Source organism: Lathamus discolor, chromosome 2 (assembly GCF_037157495.1).
Source record: "Lathamus discolor isolate bLatDis1 chromosome 2, bLatDis1.hap1, whole genome shotgun sequence".
Taxonomy (NCBI): Eukaryota; Metazoa; Chordata; class Aves; order Psittaciformes; family Psittacidae; genus Lathamus; species Lathamus discolor.
In genome coordinates this window covers 84,758,809-84,778,785 of record NC_088885.1, presented here as the reverse complement: position 1 = coordinate 84,778,785, position 19,977 = coordinate 84,758,809, and the positions used below count along the sequence as shown (strand labels likewise).

General features: G+C 35.8%; 1 long non-coding RNA gene across 1 annotated transcript; it reads left to right on the top strand.

The window, feature by feature from the left end:
- The first annotated feature begins 14,444 nt into the window (after positions 1 to 14,444).
- LOC136009283 (uncharacterized) lies at positions 14,445 to 19,285 on the top strand. Its single transcript, XR_010610462.1, has 4 exons — positions 14,445 to 14,465; positions 15,046 to 15,108; positions 15,595 to 15,643; positions 19,135 to 19,285. It is a non-coding gene; the product is annotated as an uncharacterized LOC136009283 (long non-coding RNA).
- The last annotated feature ends 692 nt before the right edge of the window (positions 19,286 to 19,977 follow it).

Below are 19,977 nucleotides of genomic sequence, written 5' to 3'. Positions count from 1 at the left end.
GCAGCACAATTTTGAAAATCTTGAGTGGCAGGAGTTATTGTTCAGCTACAGGACCAACTTTTTTCTCTTTTTTTAGTGTTAAGAGACAGATTGTAAAGGCATTCAAACATCTAAGCTTGAAAATAGGATGCTTTGTGAGATTTTTCAAATGCATCTAGGCTTATAGCTTTTTGAAAGTTACTTAGAAAACTCCATTTTTGCCTATTCCTATTTTCATGCATGACCTTGAAGACACCATTCTGTGTGTCTCATGCACCAACTCTTTGAAGTGCATACAACGATATAATAGTCCCCTCTCCACTGATAACACCAAAATTCATTTTGAAGTCACCAGGGGCTACTTCATTCATGACTTCATTGGGTATATCTGCTGTTATGGAGCTAATGAGTATGAGCAACATGCACAGAACAATAATTTTTCCATGTAGTTGTATAAAATGCTAATGGGAAAGCAATAAAATCGAAGAGATGTGTTTATAGTACATCACTGCATCCTTGTCATATATGAATAGTACATTTCTATGCATTCCTTCCTGAGGATGTTGCAGGAAGCAAATGTATTTTAGGTTCACATGTTTCAAACTATTAACTTTGTTCTCATTTAAGAAGAGACAGTTGCATGTAAAGAACAAATTTCACTTAGTTTGTGCTTCAATTTTACTACAGAAATAGCATGGTTGATCCAGTCCAATGACAAGCTTTTTTTTTTTTTTTTCCCTTATATAGCAATGACAATTGCCAGAAATTTTCATCATAAACATACCGTTTTTAGGGGAGCAATGTACAACAGTTAAATATATTTTCACAGAATTGCAGTATACATCAGCGGAAAACCTATAATAAACCTCAGTAGTTCTCACTTGTGCAGAAATGCGTGCATCTGTGATCACAGGTGTACACTAACTTAGAAGTATAGTAAAGATGTTAAGTTACTTGTCATCTTTGTCTACATGGGTGACAGAGAAGTGGCACTGCAATGTTATATTTGAAGTCAAGGTGGCATGAAGAGTTCTTTACATACTGTTATGTCAAGGTATCTTTTTAGATTGACTAGTTTTGAACCAGTTGCAAAAGGGATAACTAGATGGCTTACAGAAACATAAAAAGGTCATGATATGCTTTTTTCCCCCCTTATATGTTCTGTAACTCACACCTATCATTTCCTACAAAGAACTTATCCCTGCAGCTGTTTTGCAAAAATATAAAAAAATGAATGTGAATGACCAGCATGAAGGCAATAAAGGCAGACTTTTCTGAGGGATTAATTTGCACAATCTGTCTAAAAAAAAAAAAACCAAAACAAAAAAACAAAACAAAAAAAAAAACCAAAAGAAGTTTCATACTTGCATGACCCAATGGGAATGAACTGCATGAACAAAGTTTGGTTCCTGTGAAAGTTTTGTGATAAAGCTTGCCACCCCCAGGCCACATAGCCACCGATGAAGCTGGACATGGCTGCTGTGGGAGATCCTGGACCCCAAGATCAGCAAGTCACATTTTAAGAGTATGAGCAGAAATACATGAAAAACTCAGAAACATCTGCATAATTTTTTTCCTTCAGAAGCCTGCTTATTTCTCCAGTTCCTACTTCTCTATTTCCAGTAGCATAGTATATGCCTTTTAAAAAATCAGAGTAGAAATAAGAGATCCTGAGCAGAAAAGAGTGGGGTCAGTAGTGAGGCTGCAGTCTGTGCATATGACTATAGACTCACATTCATTTTTTTTTCTGAGCATGTGTTTCCAAATTACTTAATCATCCCACCATAAGGCTGATTCTTAAATGTTTTTGTCCTGGCTATTGTAAGAGTGCTCATATGGCAAGTCTTTCAGAAAACAGCCTGATTCTTACTGCATAGCAAATGCTTTTATCTTATATCCGTTATTACAGAAATAAACTCAAGATGAAATACACGATGACAAGTTAAAAAGTCCCCACTTTCGTCCTAAAGCTACTAGTTTGTAGAACTAAATATTGTTCAATTACATTGTCATGGTTTAAACCGATCCACACAGCTCATCCACTCACCCCCACCCCCCCCCCCCGACCCTCCCCACTCCCGGAGGGATGGGGAGGAGAATCAGGAGAATGTAACTCCCACGGGTTGAGATAAGAACAGCCCAGTAACTAAGGTATAACACAAATCACTACTGCTACCACCAATGATAATATTGATAAGAGAAAATAACAACAGAATACGATACAACCGCCTAACGAGTTTGACCCCCCCAAAGAGAGAGAGTGCCCTTCCGGGTAACTCCCAGTTATCTCCCTGGGCATGACGTGCTGTGGTATGGAATACCTCTTTGGCTAGTTTGGGTCAGGTGTCCTGTCTCTGCTTCCTCCCGGCCTCCCCTCGTCCCCAGCAGAGCATGAGACTCACAAAATCCTTGGCCAGAATAAACATTACTTAGCAACAATTATAAACAATCGGTGTTATCAGCTCTCTGCCCAGGCTGGAAGTCAAAACACAGAGCTTGCAACAGCTACTGAGAAGGAGCAAAACGGCTCCTGGTAAACCCAGGACATACATGAACAATATTTCTATTTTCTGTAACAGAACAATAGACTAACAGGAAAATCACAACATCTAACTGATACGTTGATACAGTTGACTGAGTCCTGTCAAACTAGCCTGTGCTTCAGACATTTGAATCTTATTCAGAGAAATAGGAAATATGTTGATTGCATTTAAGCTTACATTCAAACTGTCTTATTGCCCCAGGCATTAAGCTCTTTGAAAGCTTTATTTTCAAAGAAAATACTGTGGACAAAGTAAGTTGTTTGCTAAACAGAGAAATTGGAAGCTTGCTTTACCCTGGTTTTTGTTCAAAAAGAACAAAACTATTTTTGTTTTATTATAATTAAAATTAGGAATGTAACTATTCTTAACTAAATGATTGAAATAGAATTTTTATGCAATCACATCATCTCCTGTATGAAGACAGGCTGAGAAAATTGGGGCTGTTCAGCCTGGAGAAGAGAACGCTGCATGGAGACCTCATAGAAACCTTCCAGTATCTGAAGGGGGACTATAGGGATGCTGGGGATGGACTATTCATTAGGGACTGTCGTGACAGGACAAGGGGTAACGGGTTAAAACTTAAACAGTGGAAGTTTAGATTGGATATAAGGAAGAAATTCTTTACTGTAAGGGTGGTGAAGCGCTGGAATGGGTTGCCCAGGGAAGTTGTGAGTGCTCCATCCCTGACTGTGTTCAAGGACAGGTTGGACAGAGCCTTGGTTAGCATAGTTAACTGGGAAATGTCCCTGCCCATGGCAGGGAGGTTGGACCTAGATGGTCTTAAAGTCCTTTCCAACCCTAACTATTCCATGATTCTATGATTCTATATCAATTTCTGTGCTGCAAAAGTATGCAATTTTGTGTTAAACTGAAAGTTCATTTCAAGAAATAATTCTTAATTGGAAGTAGTCCACTAGAAAAAGCAATTGACAGGTATTTCATCTCATTTAACTTTAGAGAAAATAAAGTATTGGATTTCTTATATTAGTAAAAGGTTAAATTTAAAATGGCAATAATTCAGTGTTTTATAGATAAGGAGCTGGTACCAATAATCCATATTATTCTTTCAAGAAACTCATTGGATGAAATGGATGCAAATGTTAGGTAGACTAATAATATTGAGAGATAGAGAGAATTCCAACAACAACTTTATTGAGATTCTGCTTTTACTTGCTTTCTTGATCTAAACCAAGAATAACCCCAGTAAAAGGAATTAAAATATTCTTCTCGCCAGGAGCATAAGGAAGATCAAGAATCTTCCCATCTTCCTTATATTATGCAAGAAGTGGACACTAGTTCTGGGGACATTCTCCATTACCACCACACAGCTGCTAGGAAAATACGGCTGGAGGGATCATGTTGCCAGTCTCAGAGCCAGATTCAACATGATTTTTCTAACACCCTGAAGTAATGCTGGACTTAGAAGCATAAAACAGACAAGACTAGGAGGAAAAAGAGGGTTAATGTGGCTGAGCTGACCAAAATTTATAGACAGCTTTTGGTCAATGATTAGGGTGACACTTCAAGTATTTCTTACTCCACAAAGGGTAGTTCTCCCCTGGCTTGCCTTAGAGTCTTCTTTAAGCCCCTCACAAAGATCAAATAAAGTTTGTCTCTCACATCTGTACATACAAAAACCTGCTTCTGTTACACTTAAAAGCCAGAGAGTGTTAATCTTTCTAAATCCTGTTAGAAAGATAAGCTACTAAATCTCCATTTTCTCTAGCGTCAAGCAATAGCATTTGCTATTGTCTTTGTGCTGTTATTTTCAAGCCTTGACTTAAATAAGCTAAATCTACCTAATACACACTTTGGTATATGCTATATGTCCCTTTCGTGCACCATTTCCTCAATGAAAATTAGTAAATACTACTATATATTGCTACCTCTTACTTAATTCATTTTAATTTAGTATGGAAATCCATCTATGCTTTCCTCTGCATGGAGCATGTTCCCTATCAAGAATTGAAACTGACACCTCAGTGTATAGCTTCGTATATACACTTCTACAAGTATATATAGATAGTAAATATGAAGATATGATTATATATTAGTGTTTATAAGGAATATACCTATACTTACATACTATATGTGAGTATATAGTCATAAACGTCTGTATACTTATATATCTACATCCTTGTATCTACATTTAAATATTTCTTATGTATAATAATTTCCCATTTCATACATATTACTGGTACACTCTTTGGAGATTTTTAGCCTAGAATGGACATGTACACTAAACTACAGACCAACACTAGGAATATTAAAACATGGGAAGTAACAGGGTAAATGACCAGTCATTAAAGCATCAGTAACTGAGATACTGATCTGTTGTGTTGTTCTAAACTATCCTGTGCTGAAAATGTAGTCAACAGTGCAGAGATACAGCACATTTTTCTAACTTTCTGCACAATACTGAGCGTGCAAGTGCACACCATCACAGCTTGTACAGTACCAGCTCATTTGAAATCCTTGCTTAGTTCATACTAGAACAACTGGACTAAACCCAAGTTTTCACTACAGTGGAGGTATGTATTTCTGGAAGCAAGGGCTTTTTTACTCTCTTGTTATGTTCCAAGAAGCAGCCAGACTGGTTCACAGATGGGATTTCTGGATGCAGTGACACAGAAACATATTGACCGAGTTCACACTGAACTATCACTGTCTGACCTGGGTGCTACTGCAGCAAGTGGATTTCCTACCCACTCTAAAGTCTCTGCTAAGAATCTAATCAGCATTTCCTACAATGTGAGAAAAAGACTGAGAAATCTATGAGGAAAAACAATCTACAGAAAAAATTGTATCAATAAAAAACTGTAGCAAGGTTTGTGAGGAGAAACTGTATTGTAAATTTTTATATCCTTACAGTGCTACAATACTATTACTACTTTAAACTATACCATTTTTCAAACTGCTATGAGGAAGGAAAGGTATGAGGACTGCAGGATAAGATTTTCTTTTTCCTTGTGGCAGAACCAGTGTCGCTGTGGTCACACAGTACTGTCACTTGGAGGAATGGTAGAAGTATTCTAATAAAAAATTTTAACAGGGGTTATTTCAGTGCAATTGCTCACTATTGATATAACTGTCAACCAGTGGTAATTTTCTTCTTACCTTTCTTCAACAAAAGGAGGTTGTTTTTAAAGACATGTTATTGATTTGTAAGAAATACAAACATTTTGCTTGTAACTAAATATTGAATACTTTTGAAAAGTAAAGGATACATTATCCTAATATAATAATATTGTCAGATAGACTAATTTGCCACAACTTCATAGATTCGTAATTGTTTAAAAAACTACAAGTGATGCTTTTGTTTAAGTAGTATTTCCATGCTTTAAATGACTTGGTTTGAAATAGATAGTTCTGCTTTAGCTTAAAGGCATTTTGAAGTCTTAATTCAATTTACCAGCCAGAAAATGACAAACAATTTAAAACTTGACCAGGAGTAAATCCTCAGACTATGGTTTGAGAACTTCAGTCCTGTGAGTCTGACGGTGTTTATAATTTATCAAAAACCATTTTTAAGTTTTAGGGTGGTTTGCAAACTGCGAGCTCAGTCTTCTTTAGAACTCCCGGTTCCTGTGTTGCTATTTATTAGTCACCATTAACAATGCTTTGCCGGAATATGAATTTAATTATATACAGTACCATGATGTCTGAATGATCATGAAGTTTGCGTTGTGCTGTTTACAAGGAAAGGTAATTATACATTAAGATACTGTTCATTAGTAAAACCTTTTTATTTTTTCTTTAAATTCTCTCTGTACTAAACAATAAGATTTTGAAGACAAAGACACAAGAAAATTTTATTAACTTTCCTAACTTACTTATTAACTATAGTAAAATGCAAGGTATATTTGTTGGAGCTTATATGCCTATCTAAGACTCAGCTACCATTGGCTACAATAGGTTGAATAGGAACTAAATTTAGAACTTAAGCCACTCTTTCTTGAAAAACTGTACACTAAAGTGCATCTTGGAAGATGCCAGTTTCCAATGGATGCACTATTTTTTGTATAATCTTTTTAATGACATCATAAAAAATGAAATTTGCTTAAATATGCAAACTTGAGCTCATTTATATGCTGAAGAAGGTGTATGCTTATAATTTTGAGATATTGCTAACGGTGTAAAGAATGAGATAATGCTATAAGAATTTCTATTGCTTCCTAGTAGAAAAAGAAATAAAATTCTTAATACAAAATTTCAAAATTGTGAACTAATGAAATAAAAATGAGGATTTGTACTGTATAGAAATACATCATCAAAGTTTTTTTAGTCATAGGATCATTGTAAGTGTCAATATAGCAAAAAGATGGGAAAACTGATGCTAAGATTTGTCATACAAAGTATCTGCAGTAGAGAAATACATAATTACACAAAACACAGAACATATCTATTATATATTCTGTGTTGTTCTGATTATCTATGTTCAAACCCAGGTTCACTTGCAACAAGCGTAGTAATTGGCTGCTAGAAGGATTAGGGAAGAAGTATCTATTTTAAGAGAAAATTAAAAATCTTATCTGGTTCAGCACAAAAGTCACTGAGAAAGATATTGAGTCTCTTTAACTGTGGGAGTAATAAGAAAAGGGGGGGCAGGAACTGAGTAATTATTCAAATTTGACAGGATGTGTTTTAGGAGCCTAGTGGAAATGATTAGAAATACCCACTGTCTGGGTTCATTCAGATATTCCACATGTGAAGAGTGCAATTTTTAATACCGGGTTTACTTATCTGAAGTTATCTGATATTACATGGGATTTTGATTGAGGAGAATGATACACTAATTCCTTAAATCACAACATTAGTCCAAATCACACTTAGCAGGGCATAGGAGTGTCTTTATTGGTAACATAGGTTTCAACAGAAAATAAAAAAAAAATAATATTTGTAACCCGTAAGTGGAGTCTGAATTGTTGAATGAAATAATAAAAGGAAATAGCTTAAGTTACTTCAAGATGCAGTTTGCCTATTTTAGGTAAGGAATTTTATAACAGGACAGGAGCAATTTCAAATGTGGAATATTAAAACTGGGAAAAGAGTAGGAGGACAATTTACTTTAATCTCAAAGGGGTGGCAGGAAAATTCACTACTGTTTCCTGATTGTTTATTTGCACTATAATTTTAATGCAACAGCTCTGTGCTTTGAGATTCTAGCTGATCAACTGCAGAAGACAAGGGCTCCCCCACCAGTGCATAACCTAGGAATTTGCTTTCTTTGTCGTTATTTTTTGCTTATCTGTGTGACTTGTACCAGTTCTGGAGTCTGTAACTCTCAGACCTGAAGTTTGCTTACTTGTGTGTATGTGTTCTGCAGTCTTCAGTGAAGTCAGTGTGTGTGAATCAGCTATTCTACAGGCTGCTGGGACTACAGGTCTAGCAGCCTGAAAACAGTGGCCCTATGAAAACCTACCTAAAAATCCTTTGGAATATTAGAAAAATGTCCCTGTAGAAGTGAATATTTTTTATTTATTGATACATTAAGTTTAATGCAGAAAAAATAGGCCTATTTATATTATGTAAGATGATACTTAAATGATTTTTTCCCTGTCAATATACTGGAAAGAATTTTAGCAGCCTTTCGTTTACTTACTTTAGTAATAGGATTTGCACTCAAGACTATAAAAGCAATTGAAAAATACAATTGTGTGTGTCTAAATGGGAGGAAAAGAGGGAATTTTCCAACCAAATATTTGTGTGTGGCTGATGAGAGAGAATCACAGGAGAAAGAGGACAGGAGAGAATGCAAGTCAGCTTGCTGTGCTGTTTTTCTGATTCTGATTCCACCTAGTCATTCTTTCTGATCTATATTCATGAGGTTTTCAGAGACCTAGCAGTTACATGTCAGAATGATGTGTCTCAACCTTGTTTCAGTATAAAGCATCAATCTGCTTGTGAGCGCTGTAGCCTGAACTGACAGAGTTCCAGCAATTCTGCAGTCCTTGGGATTCCTGTTGCAGAAGGTAATTCTGAGCTCAGAGCACAGTGATGGACAAGATATGCTATCAAAGTTGCTTCTCAGATTGCCAGCAAGAGCTGTCTCAGGAGTATCTGTTGAAGGTTTTGCCAATCTATGTTTTTCTGAACGTTAACAACACTTTTACAGGTGATTTTATTTTTTTTTTTTTTTCTTTCTCTGCTGCCTGGTATATAATTTCTTGCTATTTATTATATTTGCTTTTCTGAAGGCAATAACATAAGCCAGGGCAAGTGTATTCTTCTCAGTATGAACCTAAAAATACTTTTTCTTTGTATAATATAAAGATTGCTTTCTCATAGTCAGGACTTAATTAAACATTTTGGTGCTTGTGTGTCAGGGCAGGGAAGTAGACAAGAGCTAGCTGAATATTTCCTCCTATGGTACTGGGATTTCACATCATTAACTCTAGACACACTCCATCACTCTGTTCAGTGAAATTCACTGAGACTAAAGCTAAATGCAAGAACTCAAGACCTTGATTTTTTATTATCCATGTAATTTTAAGAATGTCTCATTTTTCTAAAATACCGCTTCAAAAAGAAATAAAATTCTTCTAAAAAGTAAGAGAAGATTATACAGAAAATATCTGGATACGCAGCACAGTTTTTAGTATTAGTCTTAATGTTTATAGCACACCCTCTTAAAAGACAGAAATTGAGGGACGTTTTTATATGTAGGATTTCTAAAAACTATAAGATATACATTGAATACGTTCAAGAGTTACTGTAGTACTGAAGCAACACAATTTCAAAACAAATTTAGTCTAATAGAGCACAAAGTTACTGATGTTGTAAAAAATAACTGCACAGCATATGTATATGCTTTTAACCAAGGGATGTGATATTAAGATGACAATACATAAAGAAAACATTACAACAAAATCCTGCTTCAGGAAAATGAATGCAAATGAGAGTTGTCATCTTAATTTACTATAAACAGAATTTAATTTTATTTTAAAATAATTCTATAATAAATTTATTTTTATTTTATAAAATTTTTTAGAGCTATATTGTTTTTTCAATGTCAGTGACAACACTGAGATTCAGTATAGAGGTATATGACATATCATATGCATCCTAAGCTAATTTGTTGACAAATATTTAACTCTAAAATATTTACTACTGTATGGTAAATTCAAACTAAAATGTAATACTCAAATGCCAAGTATTTCTTTTTTAGGCAGGAGATTTGTTTTCAGTTCTCAAATAAACTAACTCACCTCAGGTTTCTATTGTGACTTCTCTGGGAGTCTCAAAACCAGATTGTGTTTCACCCTTATTTAATTGGGATGGTCAGAAGAAAGTTTTCTATATGTGCCCATACAGCACCACTGGGATCGCCTGCATATATTGCTTTTTCACTCTTGCCTCAGGACAAGCAGTAGCTAAAAGTGGAGAACTATGAGGATGTGACTAAAAACACTACAAACATTTTGTAGAAAACTCAAATACTTTCACAAACACCTTTTGAGTGTTGAAACCCTAGCGTATCTTCATCCAAAAGTGTTAACTGACAAAATTGAAACTCTTCAGGTAGTTAGGTTCTGTTAACTGAAGTCACCATTAATTACAACAGGGAAATTATTTAACAGTTCAAGAGGGATCCAATAATTTGAAGACATCTTTCAGAGGTGACACTGTCAGGCGATTTACAATCAGGTCTGAATAACTTCATTTTACTTCTCTAGTTACGCCATCTGCTGGAAACTCTTCTGGACTATTTTAACATTGGAACTCTAATGATGATTCCTATGACAACTTTTCTCAGATAAACGTTTACATGAGAAAGCTTAATGTCAAGTAAAACAAACCAAAACAAGCAACCAGAAAATCTGACTATAAATGTTAAAGCTTGCTAAAATATGGAGTTTCGGGAAAAAAAGTTTAAGAGGTGAACTGCCTTCAATCTAATGGATCAGAGAACGAACTGCAAACAAGGAATTGCAACAAAGCTTATGGAAATATACATACTTATATATGTATGTTTATTTCTATGCATATATATTGTTGACCCTGGTCAGCAGATATAGTACTCTCCCAGCCATATGGTCTCTCCCTACCTCAGTGGGGATGGGGAAGAGAACCAGAAAAGCAAAAAGTGAGAAAACTTGTGAGTTTAATAAGAAAAGCTGTGCATGGAAGCAAAAGCAAAATAAGGAATTTATTCACTCTTTCCCATCATGAGGCAGCTGCAAATGTTCCTGCTTCCTCCTACTTTCCCTGAGCTTTTATTACTATGCACAACACTACATGGTTTAGAATAACCCTTTGGTCAATTCTGGTCATGTATTTCCTCCCAACTATTTGTGCAACCCCAGCTTATTCACTGCTGGGGGCAGAGTGGGAAAAAGAAAATGCTTTTATGTTGCGCAAACTCTGCTCAGAAGTAGCCAAAACACTGGTGTGTTATCAATACTGTTTTGGTTGCAAATTCAAAACACAGCATCATGCAGGATATGAAGAGAATTAACTCCATTCCAGATGGACGTATTACCATATATATAGATGTATAATGATACAGATACAGGAGTAGATATACACACAACAAATTTGTGCCAGGCTTTTCTGGCATTCTGCAGCTAGCCACTCTGATTATAAATATTAATATTTTTCAAATATCTATCATTCAGAAAACAAACTCACATTCCAGTTGATAAAAGTGCTTTTTCAGCTTTTTGGTTTTTTTTTCTAGTGTGGGGAATGAGGTGTCCTGATGCTTTTGCTGTCACTAGACTGTGCCAGCTTGTGTTGGGCCAAGTTTTCTAGTTTCATTATAAAATTTGTGTAGGGTGCAATTAGTTAAGTAAGTAGTCAATACGAATTATTGAACAGAGAATTAGATTTGCACAACACTTTAAACTTCAAATAACAAACTTTTTTAATTATTCCCACTTTAAAGTGCTCTTGAACTTCAAAACATATATTATTATTTGACAAATGATGATAAGAGCCAGTTTAAAATTAAATAAATACTTAAATAAAATCAATAAATCATAAATTGGTGTGATAGTGTAAACCAAGTCTTCCCACCAACCACTGCATTGGAAATCCTATTCCATACACATTACTCTGGAAGCAGTTAAATTTCTGTAGACATTTGAAGTTCATCAGGCTCAGGGGAGCAGATTTGGAGGGATGGCAATAGGTCCTGTTGGCAGGCCAAGGAGCATCAGGCAATGGCAGGAGATCAAGCCAGGACTAAGACCAAGACAGGAAACCCAAATGACTATCAAGATGCACTGCTGTATCATTGCTGACGCAGGCACTGAAGGCTCCAAGCTGGAGTGGAATGATGTCCTGGACAATGGTTGATGGGTAGATGACCCCAGGACTGTCTAGGCAGGAACAAAAAGGGCTGACAGTGCCCTCAAGGCCCTGACATAAAAATTCTAAGTCAACATTTTAAAATATTTTTGAAAGTGTAACCTGATTTCCAATAAAAGACTAAAAAACCCCAAAATTTTAAACTATTGTATGAATGAAATCAACAATACTTTTCCACGTAACTATTAGATAATATTGCTTTGTTGCTTGTAAAAAATATACAGTAATAATTCCTGCAGTTGTTGAATATTTTTCTGTATATGTTAAACCTCTTAGTTCATATAAACCCCTTAATATACAAACATATTTTAGAAATGTAATTATCTGGCAACTTCGAATGTGTATTACCTTGTCATCTTAAATAGCTTTTCCTTCAGCATTGTGCTTTAGAACAAACTGTGAAAAATCAATGATTATTCTCTTCAATAATTTAATCCATTGAATCAAGACTTAATTTTTTTATAAAATATACTGATTTAAATATAAGGAAAAATGTTAGCAAGGCAGCTATTATCTCAGGAAATCTTGATCATTTTCCATCTCTAACATGTCTTATGACAGCTTCTACATATTTAGCTATTTTGAAGGAGACATCGGAATAAGATGTGGTTGTGCATTCTGAAAGACTCACAAGAGATATGAAAGATAAGATCATCAGATGTACAGCAAGAAGTTTTCCCTAAGACACAATAAAACTCTGTTTCTTTTAACTCTTTCCAGGTGTGACGTAAATTAGGATAGAAGATTTAACCATGGAGATGAAAAATCATGAATGATATGTGGTAATTTTATGAAAAGCTCTGTTGAAGTGCTAAAGTATTGATTTTCTTCAAAGCTTCCTGAAACATTGGTATTAATCTGTGACTGTTCTGGAGGATTTAGCATGTGCTGAAGATAAATAATTAGCAATATGTTTAGATTTAAGCATAACCAAATCAATGAAAAATTTTTATAGCTAGAGTTTTCAGAAACAAATACAGTCTGACCAAAGCTGGCCGAACATATGTATGTATTATAACTTCCTATTCTGTGCTAGGAAAAAAGCAAAGTGAAACAAAAACCATGAAAAACATTCACTAACAATAAAATAGCTTTTGTACTACTACTGAACAGTAATATGTGAGGTGTTTCAATACTTCTTTTGGATCTGAACTTATGTACATAACTGCAGCCTCAGGAAGACTTAATTAAATTAGTACCTTTTTTTTAAAGTAAACAAAAAAAAAAAAAAAAAAAAAAACCAAACATGGAGATGATGGAGATGAAGATGAAAACAGTACAAAACATGTTCTACCCACATATCTCTGTCCGTGAAAGTAGATGTAGCAAAATTGAATATCCAATGCCTTAAATCCATGTAAACTGATTTCTAAATTTACTTTTGTGTACATGACAGTATGGAAATCAGTTAAAAAACCTGAGTGCAACATTAGTGCCAGAGCAGCAATTCAACATGATGAGGCTCAAAGTAAGGGCTTTTATATTCAGCATTTCCACAAGAGATTACAAGTATTATGTAAGTAATTTTTTAAGGCATTAGTTTACAGTTCTGTAATGTTTTCCAATACCTTTTTGTAAGGTAAGATATCTGAGATTTAGTTTATCTTTCCCTATCAAAAGATTCTTTTGTTTGTTTAGATAGGGGAATTGTTGTCATAGACTTAGTCCGAACCAAAAACTATGAAGAAGCTGTGTGCAATCAAATGTTGGGTTTTTTTAATACTCTTTTCCTGGTAGGGTAGAGTTAGTACAGATTTTGTATACTTCCATGTGTTTAAATTTATCTCTGTATGGTAAAGTTTTGACATGCTGTCCATAGCACTATAGGGTAAAACCTAGCACTTCTTTTCTGTAAACAAGTAGAGATCTCAGTGACCTTTTTTTGTTTCTTTGTTTATTTGGTAGTGAATTTAACTTTCATGCAGCAATACTGTTGTTTTCAATATATTTGATAAAGTCTGGTGGGAGAAGGAGACACTTGTTAATTCACAAAACTGCCTGAAGACTTACTAAGATGTTGAATTATGCAGAATTATGGATCAAACTGTGAGAATGGAGACGGGGAAGGTGTCAGCCTTCCTGACAGGCTACGGAAATAAACTGAAGAATGTAGCTTAACTGCTTGGTAAATACACAAGTATTTGTTTAGTTTAGGTTGGGATAGGTTTTTGTTTGGAGAAAATTTAACAGGGCTTTGAAGTGTTAAAACTACTGTGATGCCTCAACATTTCACAAAGCCCCCATGTTGTCTTAGACCATGCCAGACAGCTTGTGAATGCTGGTCACAGGAGGCTTTTTCCAAATTACCTGTGTTTCCATTCAAAACGAAAATCTAACTACAGAAGTTTTCATACAGGATATTAAATGCATGAAGGTGTGGGTTTTTTTGTTTGTTTGTCTTGGGTTTTGGTGTGGGTTTTTTTTTTTTTGGGGGGGGGGGGGTTGTCTTATTTTTGTTCTCTTAGTGTTATCTACTACTACTGCTAAAGAACACTTATTGCTTTGGGGGATGTCCAGGTGTAACCCTCATCTTTTCAACCAGTGATCAGCAGCTGCTAGTGATTATCTAAACATTTAAATTAACAATTCTGTTTGCCATTTCTTCCTGTGGGGAGGATGCTTTCCCACCTAGTAGGTGTGATTCATGTTTCTTTTCTTGGCTGGTTTGTTCTTCTGTTTTTGTGGGTTTTTTTTTCTTTTTTTGAAGTCAATCTGTAAGTACCTGAACATATATATGTATTGTGTATAACCCTAGATGGCTATAGTCTTTCAAATCCTAATTCTCCTTACAAATAGTTAAGTAATCAATAGCTGTGAACTACAACAGTGCCACTAACTAGTTACACTAAAACTTGATAAGCTTTATTTTTAAAATTGTGCATTTTATTGTTTCAGGTTTCAGTAGCATTACTTTAAGACAGAGTATGTTTTGTTTCCTTGCAGCCTGTTGAGAAACATTGTAGAAAACCGTATTTTTGTGTGCAAGTATCGCAGCTGCTGGCAGCCAGTTGCAATAAAATTAGAATTCGAGTCAAAATCTGGCAACTGGGAGTGCCTTGACAGCATTTTCCAGCTACAGACTTCATAGTTTGTCCTCCAATGTGTTGTGAGAGAAGAAACATCACTTTCACTTTCAAATAGCTGCTATGTTAAAAGCCAGAAGCATTTCACCCAGCACTGAAATCTAACAGAGTCCATCATTCTTACCTAGATGCCTCTTGCTGAACATCTATTAAAGTACCTGGGATTACACAGGCTGGAGGATCTGGAATGGGTATGTTACCTGGATGTATGAAGACTACTGTGCTTAAATCAGTGTTATGTCTAGTACTAGATATGTATAACTAATTAAAACCAAAGGGAAAAAAAAAAAAAGTAGGGATTATAAAGCACTTGAAAAGTCTTCGGAATCCCTTTAAATTTAGAATTTGATCACTAAGACCATTTTACACGCTTGATATTAAAAAGCTCTGTGCAGGTCTAATTAATTCCTCATTGTGAGTTATTATTTGGTGGAAAAAAAAAACCCACGTATAATGATCTCACTAAAGTAAGTAACAGTGTTATTTTACTGCCCACTCACTTATTCTCACTTGAAGTGTGTGTAGTATCTTGTAAAGGCTAAGGTTTTGAATTTTTATCCCTTTTGATATCTCAAGATGACATGCATATGTCATTAATCCCACCCCAAGAATATATATATACATATATGTATATTTTTATTTATTTATTTTTTTTTTTACTTTGGCAAAATGACAAGAATACATTGGCAACGGGTGAACTGGAGCTTTCCATCCATTTGCTTTATGGTGAGAAATCTGCTTTCATTTCATTCATTACAATGGCTCATCTTCTAGTATTCAGAAATACACTTGTTAATTACTTTACCTATATTGGTACATGGTAGCTGACTAAAATTAATCTGACACACATCTTCAAATACATACTGGTTTTGGAAACTAGTTCATTTGGGGACTAAGCAAGGTCAACTCCAATGCAATATATGACTAAATCCAATAAGCATAATGTATATATGCCAAAATAGCAAGTAGTAAGCTACCATTTTGAGCATCTGCTGAGTGTTTTTGAATGAAATATGATGAAAATACAAGATGAAAACAGGCATAAAAAAAAAAAAAAATTAATCCTGGGCTGCATCAAAAGGAGCATGACCAGCAGGTCGAAGGAGGTGATCCTGCCCCTCTACTCTGCTCTTGTGAGACCTCACCTGGAGTATTGTGCGCAGTTCTGGTGTCCTCAACATAAAAAGGACATGGAACTGCTGGAACAAGTCCAGAGGAGGGCCACGAGGATGATCAGGGGACTGGAGCACCTCCTGTATGAAGATAGGCTGAGGAAGTTGGGTCTGTTCAGCCTGGAGAACAGAAGGCTGCGTGGAGACCTCATAGCAGCCTTCCAGAACCTGAAGGGGGCCTATAGGGATGCTGGTGAGGGACTCTTTGTCAGGGACTGTAGTGACAGGACAAGGGGTAACGGGTTAAAACTTTAACAGGGGATGTTTAAATTGGATATAAGGAGGAAATTCCTTCCTGTTAGGGTGGTGAGACACTGGAATGGGTTGCCCAGGGAGGTTGTGAGTGCTCCATCCCTGGCGGTGTTCAAGGGCAAGTTGGATGAAGCCTTGTGTGGGATGGTTTAGTGTGAGGTGTCCCTCCCCATGGCAGGGGGGTTGGAACTAGATGATCTTGAGGTCCTTTCCAACCCTAACTATTCTATGATTTTATGATTCTATTTTAAGAAAAGACCATTCTGTTTTGTGTATGCTGGTCTGTCCATCAGACACATGTTCCATATAGATGTAGACCCCTAGAGAAAAATAGAGTGCACCTGTTGCACTCCTGAAGTGCAGAAGTCTGACACAAGGATAAATACTTTCTGCCTTGACTCACTTTGGGGTTGAAAAAGCAGGAGAAACTCAGTGGATTGCTATGCAAAACCACATGCCTTGTATGTTTCCTGAGTTACTGAGGCTCAGTATGCATAAGGTGTATTATCATTATGCCTAAGTATAGAACTCCTATGCTTAGGAGATTTCAGCATTTTCTTAAGTACTTACGAGGGATAAAGCCCACAGTATAGTTATTTAATGCTGAAGAAAATATATAAACCTAGGCTCCTTAAACAATAATAGCTTTTATGATGTTAAATGTTTTTTCTGTTCTAAGTTTGTCTTGGAAAATTGCCAAACCTCCTATGATTTCTAAGAAATCTCTGAAGTATAACAGTAAAAGAATTCATGGAAGAGCTGACAGTTTGAAATAAAAATAATGCAATGCAGATTTAAAATTTAGCTTTATAGTTCTGATCAGTATTGTTAAGTGTACAAAGCATTGGTTTGGGGATTTCTTGGGTTTTTTTTTCCCCACACTTCAATTTGTAAAATATCTAAAAGATTAAAGAGGTTACAAAATAAGCTTTCAACTTGAGTAGTCAAAGGAACACATATCAGAAAAAGTTCTAATGACTTAAACTTGGCAATCTTACGAAATCTAGTAAAGACAACAAATCAGATGTTGTTAAATGTGATGTTATAATGCTAAATACCTTATTCCAATGTGAAACTATTCGGATAACTCTGAAACTATGACCACTAAAGAAGCTAGTCATATCCTTGGTACTATCTAAATTCGTTTGATGGTGGTAAACTGTATACTTAAATCACATGTGAACAAAACCAGGGTGCCTTCAGAAGATATATTAAATTTTATTAACCCTGAGTCTCACACTGGTGGCAGCTGGCATGACTAGCGATGCCCAATCAGCCAGGGCTATCTTGGCACTCAGGATAGAACTAGTGATGAGAAATTATTATATTCCATTATGATTTGTGTCATACGAAACCAGTTATTGAAAGTTGAGTCAATTGCAACTGGGGTTGATTCCTTACTGGGGGGATCACCTAGGAGGTTTTTTTATTAGGCCCAGAGATAGTTAGCTTAATCAGCTTAGACTTTTTAAAATAATTTTTCTGCTAGATAGAAATCCACACAGGTATCAGCAACCTCTCAGGGTCTTCAAGTATGTCTGTTTTAAGAATAAATTGTACCAAGGAAGAAGCAGTTTTTCTGTCCACCATAGTGTAGCACACCCCCTCCCATCCTGTGTGTGTATACACACAAACATATGTATCTATACAGTGTGCATATATGTATCTATATGTATATATATACTCTCTTTATATAATACATATACATTGTACATATACAGTGACCTGAATGTCAGTAAGCCAAGTGGACAGAAAGAAGGAAGGTAGATGAGCTTAGGGTGTTTAAAAAGGTGGTATTATTAAAAAAAAAAAAAAATATATATATATATACATGCATGTGTATAGGTCTGTTGAGCTTGTGTTGCTGAAAGAACACGTACTGGAAAAGAAAATAAAAGAGGACACAAAAGGTAACTCAAGGAACTATCTTTTAGGAAGTTATTCAAGAAAAAGTAATACATAACTAACAACAAATGCAAACATCTACTTTGTTATCGAGTATATAAGAGGAAAGGAAGCATCAACATAGTCAAATAAAATGCTTTTGCTTGATATCAGCCTAAAAGAAGAACATTTCACAATATTTCACAGTAAATAATTTAAAATCTTGGGGCTGATATTAGGCCTCATACTGGCATGGATGCGCTCCATAAAAGGAAAGTGTTAAAAGAAGAAAATCTTGCTTCAGGGCCTTTTACAGAAAGCTGGTATGTACTATTTCAGCTTCCACTCAGGCTCACAATAAGCTACCCAGTTTCCTGGCTTTTCTCAATATCTCCATAATCTTTTACCCATAAAGACCACAATTAAAACTAATTTCTGAATGTCTGTAAGGATTACTTTAAGCTGAAATTATTTCTTATACACAAAGAAGAATGTGGTTAATTCCATCCCTCTCTCATTTCCATATTGTAAAATCTGTTCAAGTAATATTTATTTTTTAAAAACAAGTATCTTTTATAGCTCCACATTCTATTGCTTTGGTGCCAGTGGTAGGTGGCCAGCTCTTTACAAAGCACTGAATATATAATACAGTTGTGTTATTTGCACAGTTGTGTTACTCACACAGTTGCTTTTAATCAGCTAGCTCTGAGCCAAGAGTAACAGTGTGTCTGTGGTATATATGAGGTCATACTTGTATCTTGACTAATAAGATCTAATGTGAACCACATGGGCTGTGGAAATCTAATTTACAAGCTAAGTGGTTGTTTTGACCATGAATTGAAGATGCTGCCACACAGAAAACAAAGATCTGAACTACATGGTAGTGACATGCTCTCTTGCCTTGAACAGTGAAAAACTCATGCTGCTGACAAACACAAGTGCTTCTGGGAAACTGTTACAAAAGAGAAATATAGGATTAGCACTGTATGTCTCTTCAGCACAAAAGCAATTTATCAGTGACTGTGACAAGGTAAAACCAAATTTTATAACTGCATGCTATCCAGGGTAAATGAATCCAGGGTAAGTTAAGGAAAATAAAGAAGACATCGATTTTAAAATGTGAAACATGTGTCATGAAATAACCATATTGCTATCAGTGTAACTCCTATGTATATGCAAGTTATACCTACTAAGTTATTGGAGACTCTTGGATTGTATGAGCTTTTTCCAGCTTTATGAATAATATGAAAATGAAGACACAACTGGATATTTAACATGCTTTTTTTTTTATTTTTTTTTAACTTAAAGCTCTTGTTTCACTTAGTATACAATAACTGCCTTTTCTTGCGCCTTCTTGGTGTTTTACAAGAGGTTATCACTGACTAGCTTTTCACGGATGCCCGTTTGTCATGGGGAAAGAGCTTGTATGCCCTTGTGACGTTGGGAGCTATGTTGGTGGTGGCATATGCCTCTGGTAGGGTCTCCCATGCAGACAAGTCCCAGCTGAAGGGTCAGACAAAGTGTGCCCATGGGCAGGATAGGCTCACTAGCCTTCAGGCAACCATCCTAGGAGAAGGACAACTCTAATGTCAAACCCAGGCAGATGGAGCTCATTAAGCCTTTTAAGGCTTAATGAGCTTCATCTAAGAGAAGGAGACTCTAACCAAGCCTACAACCTGAGGACTTTGCTGTCACTGTCCAAGCTCGCTAGGCCCTGGCAGATAAGCTTCAGGTGTAAGGGATGGGGCCAGT